Below are 9,193 nucleotides of genomic sequence, written 5' to 3'. Positions count from 1 at the left end.
GAACGCACTCGGTCTAAACGTTGGAGCAACCTTCTGGTACCATAAGGGTTTAAGAACTTTCACCCAAGGATATCTATAGCACCCCATATAGAATAAGATTTTCGGTATCCAATCCTACCAACCATGATACGCCTGTGGAGGCTACGGCCCTGATGTCACTAGGGTGTATAGTAATCATATCACATAATATGAAATGCATGAATCACACTATCCAGTCATGCAGCAATCCTATACATATCGTGCGCTCATGTAGGGCAACACCGCCTATCCGGGAGCCTATAAACAATCTGCCCGAAGACATATGCTATGATCAATCACTTCTCAAATCGAGCATACATATGATGCGTATGATCATGAATCATAAAACTATACTAAACATGTTATATGGTGATAGATTCTGTTCATAACGAAGATGGGCCTAGACGGCCTACAAGTATGGGCCTAACAATAGGCCCTAAGGAGAATTATAATACAGACATTTAACCAACATTATTCTTACAATGTGGACGTCAAACCATCATTGCTCCCAAGGGACGGTCGCCATAAACATCATTACACAAACCATGGTAGAGTCACACATTGTAATGGACTTGTGTACATCCTATTGGGCCTCGACCTATGGGCCTTAAATACATCAAATGGGCCGCATAACATGGGCCTCATGTATATCAGGTGGGCCTCAATGGATGGGCCATAACTACATCAAGGTAGGCCTAATCATATGGGCCTCATATATATCAAGGTGGGCCTCAACAACGGGCTTCGTATATCACATCGGCCTAATCAAATGGGCCGAATCAAATGGGCCGAGCCCAACTCATCTATTTTAGAAATCAAAAAATATATATAAAAGAAATGAATTATATCAAAAGATCAACTGGACCATATCACAAATAGCAGTGGAGATAATGATTTTCACTGTTATAAAAATTTCAGGGCCCACCATTAAGTTCATTTTCCATCTAGTCTGTTAGTAAGGTCACAAAGACCTGGTTGGGAGGAAAACAAATATTAATTTAACCCAAAACTGTCGAGGTCCAAAGGACTTCAATGGTAGGCGTTCATCTCTCCACTGTTTTTTATGGTGTGGTCCACTTGATACTGGATCTACCTCATTCTTTAGCTCATGCCATAAAATGAGCTTTCAAAATGGTTGGATGACTTGGATGCAACACATGCATCATGGTGGGTCCCACCGTCCAGTGGTGTGGATGGTGTGGATAGAACACATACATCATTAGGTCCCACGTGGGGCCCACCATAATGTTTATCTGTCGTCCAAACTGTTGATAACGTCACACAGACCTGGATGAAAAGGAAAAACAAATTTCAAAATGATCCAAAACTTCTGGAGGCCCAGAAGGGTTTCATTGGCAGACATTCAATCAACACTGTTTCTTATAACGTGGGCCACCTGAGCCATGTATACGACTGATTTTGGGGGTGGCCCGCTGCCCTAAGGGGGCCCACCAAATGCAAGGCGTGGATGTTCAACACACATCACAGTGGGGCCAGCAGTGGGGCCCACAGCCCTGGCCTCTCACGTCCATGGCAGCAGCGCCTGCTGCTCTGGACGTCAGCGGCAGTAGGTTCTACTGCCTCCTTATTTATTTATTTAAAAAAAAAAAAAGTTTTCTCAAGGTTTTTCCGTGGTAGGACCCGCATCGGCAAACTCCACCCCACCCATTGGATTCTACATTTCATAACAAATCCATCAAGCCCAATATTGAGCATATTTCGGAGCACAAAAACATAGGAGTGGATTTCAATGGTCAAGCCACTATCTTTTATGCTATGGCCCGCCAAATGATCGTATTAGCTCTATTTTTCGGCTCAACGTCTAAAATGACTTGGGAAATCAGATGGACGACGTGGATTAAAGCCACACATCAAGGCGGGGCCTACACAAGTGGCCCTCCCCAAAGCTTGTTGAATCAAGCTGGTACTTTTGTCTTCAGTTCACGTCCAGCGTCCTTGGACGCTGGACGGTTTGGGCATAACACATAGTTAAGGTGGGTCCCACGTGGACGTGGCCCACCTAGATAAATCTGATATTGTGTTTTTCCCAACTCCATTAAGGTAGGACCCACATGGCTTGGACAGATGGATCCAATACGTCCATCAAGTGGGTCCCACAAAGGTGGACGACTAGGATGAATTGCATACATCAAGGGGCCAAAATCAAGTGAAAAGGGAGAGAGAATGAGAGATTTCGGTTGTGATGGAGAGGCCCCGCCACTATGGGCCCCTCTTGTTACAAAGCATACATCAAGGTGGGTCCCACATATATGGACCCTTAAATCCAAAAAATGAATGAAAGACAAAAATCCAAGATCACCCACCGTCTTCTTCTTGCTCCCTTGGCTTCCTTGGCTCCTTAGCTTCGATCCCAACGGAGGATAATAGAGTTTTGATGGTTGAGATAGGAGATGAGAGGGTAGGAAGTGGGCCACACTAAAGCTCCTCCATGAGAGCTTGGGAAGCTTGGACGTGTGGTGTTTTTGGTTGCTTGGAATTGAGCTTGAGAAATGAGAGAGAGAGAGAGAGAGGGTTGTAAGGAGAGAGAGAGAGAGAGAGATGGGTGACGAAGTGATGGATGTGGTGAATGATGGGTGTGTAAGAACTTTTTGACTTTAAGGGTAGATGGTGTAAGAAAGGTATGGGGTTGTAAGAACGTTTTGACTTATGGGGTTGCTTGGGGATGGGTGTGAGGTGATGTGTACTTGACATGTACTTGACCATTAATGGGATTGATTGATTGATTGATTGAGGTGACATGTTGTAGAGATTCTCTTAGGTTTTGCAACATGCGGCGTTTTCCTCGAACTGAATGTAGGCCACATCTCTTGGCCTGGGTATCACCTCGGCGCACGAGACGTGACATCGGAACCACAGCGATGACGCGGTCGCTAATGTACAAGTCTCGAGTTGAGTCGACTCGGGTTAACGGCGTGTAACTCAGGGTCGTGCGCAAACGCCGATTACAGGTCGCGGGTTGTCAGAATTCGACAGGGAGGATCACGAGAATCTACGGAATGGTACGAACTATGATATGGGTCTTACATGTTGGGTTTTGGCCTGCAGAATCACACAGATATAGATCTAAGATAGCAATCGAAGATCACCAAGCAATCACAAGAAACACAGAGATTTAACATGGAAACCCCTGTGGGAAAAAACCACAGCACAAAGCGACAGAAAATTCCAATATGAAAGCACAGATTACAAAGATAAAGGACTTATCCGGCTTGAGAAATCCTCAAACCTCACCTTTTCTCCACCCCTTGAAACCCTAAAGCCTCTTTAGAAATCTTAGAACCCTTTTAGAAATACTTAGACCTCTTAGAATACCTCCTAGTCTTGTATCCACCCCTATTTATAGACTTAGAAACAAGTGGAAATGAAACAGGAAATAAAATTCGCAGAATTTGCATTTCCGCAAACGAATCTGCATAAACCTTCGATGACATCGAGCAACCTTCTATGTCATCGAAGAAGGACCAAAACTGTCTAGTGACCGGAGCCTAAGATTATTGAAAAAACTCGATTCCATGATTTACAGATTTAAAACATCTATCAATAACAAAAGGTCCCTAGGGTTTTTTATCTCTTAATCTCTTCCCATTCTCTTCTGATCTCTTTTCTTTTAGTTTGAGAGACTAAATCTTTTAATCACTGATTGTTTGTGAATTGTGAGGAGTTACTTGTGGTTGTTGTATCTTAGTGATCTTGTTAAAGTTTTTACTGAAAATTATAGACTAGTTTGTTCCCTTTGGTTAAATAAAAGCAAGTTTGACTAATTTCAATTTGTTGGACTTTTATATTTCTTAAGATTTTTTTGAATTGTTTTTTTTTTTTTTCCAGATTTACTGAAACTGGATTGAAATAATAAAGGTTTGTTGGTCATTATCGTTTTGAAAGTTTTATAGTCATCTTTTCTTCTAGATTTACAAAAATCTCCTAAAATTTTATGGATTTGTTTTCTTTTAGTAATTCAGTCACAAGAACCTTTCCTTTTTAGTTTCTTGGTGATCCGTTGATTTTAAATATTCATTCTTTAAAATTTATTTCCTTTTGAGTATTCCTTTTAGTTCTTTTTAGTATTATTTTGGTTCTTGAGTATTTCTTTTGAGATTATTACATGTTATATTTTCCTATAGTGTCTGTTAGATTATATTTTGTGAAATTTTGAGACTTGTTGGGTTTATATATAACTTATTTTTCTATATCTGAGATAAAAAAATACAATTAACTCAGAGATGGAATGATCAATTGTTCATTTTAAAAATCCTGGGTTGCAGATTACAACCCATAAGTTTAAGTTTGACAATTATCTTCAGTATTATAATAATACCGACAGTAGAAGAGGGAGAGTTACTAGATGAGGAGGTCAGGATGTTGATCCTGATCATGGCTGCGACATTGGTCGTGATCATTTAACTAGCCACTATGTACTTATTGTGGTCAATATGGTCATACGGCTAATTACTATTAGGTATTTGATAATAAACTACCCTACTAATTCAACCATTACATATGATAAAGGCTTCCACATATTGTTAGTGAGGTGGCTTCTTTGGCAACATTACATGTAGTTCAACCAGTTAGGGATGTAGTTCATCAATTAAAAAAAGTTAGTATGATACTTTATTAAGGGAAACTATACAGAATAAGGCCTCTCCATCTACATCTTTGACTTAAAAAAGGTAATACCTTATCTGTCCTTCACACTACTTCTGCATCTAATCCTTGTATAATTAATTCGAGGATTACAGATCATTTGACAAGTACTTTTGTCTTTTTTTTCTTCATTTACTTCATATTCTTAATTTGGTCATTTGAGGTTAGCAAATGGTACATTGATACCTATTACGGGAAATTGTACCATGTCTTATTAGTTCATAATATATATTACTTCTAATTTATTATATGTGAAAGAGGTGAGCTAACAATCCTAGAGAGGTGAATAGGACTATACTAAATAAAAATTTCAAGGTACTGAAATAATAAATAAATCACTGATCTCAATAGCAGTAGTATTGAAAAATTGATTCAAACTTTGTTCATAGGACAACCTTATACAAAAAATAAAGTTTTAGGTAAGACAACCTGATTTCATGAACATAGTAAGGATCAAGATCACAAACTAAGCAAGAGACAAGAGAGGTCTATCTATTACAAGCATTCACCAAAAAAGCATAAACAAATTACAATCATTCACCACATATATAAAAATTTAAACTATTTACCACAAACACCAGAAGTTATAATGGTTCGGTGTGTACACCAACTGTTCTCAAACAGCCACACTTACTCCACTTCCAATAATCACAACCCACGTGATATTGGCGTTCACTAATAAACAAGGTTTTCACAGGTTCACCTTAAAACCTATAAAGTTATGTTTTAGGTGGGCTATCACAAAGAAAATCCCACGTTGAGATTTTCTGGCTATCTCAATCAAAACCAATAAAAGAGATTTTCTAGATATCTCAAACAAACCAAAAACAAAAGTATAGAATGATACTTATCTTCTTCTTGAAGACGTTCTTGATGTAGCTCATAGAACTGCTTCGTTTGATGTAGAATGTTCAATGTCCAGTAATACAATCAAGGGTTTTAAGTTCTAATTGATTTTAAATTAACTCAAACCTCAGGCTACTTGTTTGAATCCTTTAGATCTCGAAAGAAGAGTGATTACTCTCTTTCTTTAAAAAGTAAAATTCATAAATGAGAGATCAAATAATTAAAACAAAAGCTATATAAACAGAAATGTAAAATACCATGCAATAGCTAGATGATAGTGGGTACTTCTCTCTTTCTAAATGAAGGCTTTTCTAGCTTGGATTGGTAATTTCGAAATAAGAGAATGCCTCTATTTATAGGTTGAAATGTTGTTGCTTCGACTCGTTTAAGGTCTCCTTCGACTCATCTAAGATCCAACCAAATTTCAAATTTTGGGCGCGATCAAATAAAACCGTTCTTTGATTGATCGAAGGCCCTGCTCGACTAGTCGAGGGCCTTGTTCGACTGATCGAGCATAGCATTCAACTGGTCGAGGGTGCTAAAATTTACTTGTTGGACTTCGAGTTGAGCACCCTTCGACTGGTCGAAGGTGTCTCTTCGACTAGTCGAGTAACCTATTCGACTGGTTGAGAAACCACCACAAATATCCATTTTTTAAGTTTAAATTTTAGACTGGTCGAAGATATTCTTAAACTGGTTGAGCCATAGCTTAGACTAGTCGAATCAAGACTTAGACTAGTCGAACTAATGCCTAACCAAAGTATCTAAACCCGCATAAGTTTAACATTTGAAAGCACATAAGTCTAAGGTCTTTCTAAAGTAATTTATACCTAAGAAAACTGGGCATTGAAATGTATAGGATGAATCTTCTACTTGAAGGTGGAGCTTGATCTTCTACTAGAAAAGTAGTAGAACTTGAATACTCCTTGGCTTGAATTATCCATGACTTGAACTTGTTCTTGCACTATCGAATCTTCAAGGTTTGTTCTTAAATGTGAACTTTCCATCTTTCTTGAAGATTCACTTGAAGGTCCATTTGAAGGTGAATGTTCCATCACTTAAGATGTGTTTTGTCTCATCGAAATTGTGTTCTGTCTCATCAAAATTTGACAAACAAAAGTGTACACAACACTTACAATATGCGAGTCAAATTATAAAATATCTAAATTGTAGTGTGACATTTTTTTCCTGATCATTATACCTTCAAGATTTGAAGACAAAGAAACTGCTTAATGGTAAACTTGAGAAAAGTGGACTATCCACTCTTTATTTGAAATTTTCGAATCAATTTAATGAATGTCTTAATATAAAAAATGAGGATCGTTATCTTTGACATCATCGTTTTGGCATCATTCTAATTCAGTTTTATAGTCTTTATTGCAGTCAGTTGAATCTAGGAATATCAAGAATTTTCAATGCAAAACTTGTGTTTTAAGTCAATATATTCCCTTGTGAAAAGAAAATTATTTTTTTCCGTTTGTTCATTTTGATGTATGTGGTTGATTCTAACTAATTTACTGTATTTAAATAATATTTCATTTATTAATAATGTTTTTCATATAATATTGATTTATTTAATGAAAAGTAGAAATGATATTTGTTTAATTTTCATAATGTCTCATGCTTGGGTTAAAAGTTAATTTAATACAAATATAAAAACCTTATGTACCAATAATGCAAAAGAATATTTTTCTCATTCTTTATTATCTTATCTTCATGAATATAATATAAATTCTTAAACAACTTCTAAATATATCCCTAACAAAATAGAATTGCTGGAAGAAAGAAAAGACATTTCTTATCAAATTAACCATGTTCTTCTCATTTTCAAGTTTTTTTTGTCGGGCATTATTCTTACTCCTTGATATTTAATTAATTATTTGCTTACTACAGTTTTTGAGGGTCAATCTCTATTTAATAGTCCTCAACATCCTATTATATTTCTAAAATTTCATTGTGAGACTGTGGTTGTGTTTATTATATTTATAATAACGACCATTATCGAAATAATTGTCAGATCGAACTGTCAAATGTGTTTTTTTTTTTTTTTTTGGATATTCAGTTTCTTAAAAAGAGTATAAGTGTTTTGATCTAATTAATAAAAAAATGTTATGTTTCTATGAATATCAAGTTTCTTAAAAACTTTTCATACTTTTCTAAAGATTATGGAGAACAACATTCTATGGTTCTTCATGTACCTATTTTTTACCACAATCCAGTTATTTCTATTTCATTTATTCTAAGGACATGTGATCCATCTAATAATGGTACAGATAACATAGTTTCTAATTCTTAGTTAACTAAACTAGATTTGAAGGTGTGTGAAAGAATGAATGTTCGGACATCTGTCGTCCTACTTGTTTAAAGGCTTATTTAAACTTACGTATCAATTATATTCTTAATTGTTTACCCATTTATTCTCATCCATATTTAAATATGTCCCTAGATATGCTTATTGTTATCAAGAAAGCTAAAAAGATAATGTATTGCTCATCCTATATAAAATTTTATCTCCATCATTCTGTGATTGTCTCCTGAACATGGGTCATTTATTTTCACCCTTAAATCTTTCTCTTCTACTATACCAAAAAATTATAAAGAGGCTCTTATTTCTCTTGTAGCATCAAACCATTGAGGAGGAGATGACTACTCTCGTGTCTAATTATACTGGAGAGATGAATACTTTATCTATTGAGAAAACTTCAATAGGTTGTTGTTGAATATGTGCCCTTAAATACCAACCTAATAATAATATAGTTATATATAAAGTCCTTTTGGTTGTTAAAGGCTATACACTAATATGTGGTGAAGATTACTCTAAGATATTTGCTCATGTGGCTCAGATGAACTCAATTCATGTTATTGTTTTTCTTGTTACTAATCTAAGTTAGTTATTCCACCAATTTAATGTTAAGTATATATTCTTAAATGGTGATTTGAATGAGTAAATTTATATGCTTTCTCCTCTTAGTTTTGCTCGAAAGAAAGAGGAAAATAATTTTTTATTTTAAAAAAGGTGATATATGATTTAACACAGATCCATTGTACCTGGTTAGAGAAATTTAGTAGGGCCTTAATTAATATTGAATTTATTTGTACTTAATCAAATTACTTAATATTTGTTAAGCAACGTGTCCAAGGCATTATCATTATCAGTATATATGTGGATGATATTATCATTACAAGCGATAATGCTAGTGGAAATTTTGAATTGAATAGATATATAAAGAAAGTTTTTATATCAAATATTTTAGTATATTAAAATATTTTCTTGGCATAGGAGTTTCTTATTTAAAGAATGGTTTTGTTTTATCTCAACAAAAATATGCTCTTTATCTTTTGACTACTAGTAATCTTGGTGTCAAACATGTTGATTCTCCCTTATAGCTTACTAAGAAGCTTTGAGCCGATGATAAAAAATTTCTTGATGATCCTCACATGTATCAGTGTTTGGTTAGTTAATTGATATATTTGACTATTACTTGTCTTGACCTATCCCATGTAGTTAGTTTGGTGAGTCAACTTATGCATACTTCTCGCTTCAGCCATCTTGAAGTTGTTAGTCGCATTCTTCACAACATCAAGTTTGCTATAAGTTATGGTATCATATTTAGTTATTACAGTAATCTGAATATTGAAGTTTTTTCTTATGCAGATTGGGCAGGTT

Source organism: Magnolia sinica, chromosome 4 (assembly GCF_029962835.1).
Source record: "Magnolia sinica isolate HGM2019 chromosome 4, MsV1, whole genome shotgun sequence".
Classification (NCBI taxonomy): Eukaryota; Viridiplantae; Streptophyta; class Magnoliopsida; order Magnoliales; family Magnoliaceae; genus Magnolia; species Magnolia sinica.
Note: the sequence above shows the minus strand (reverse complement) of the source record.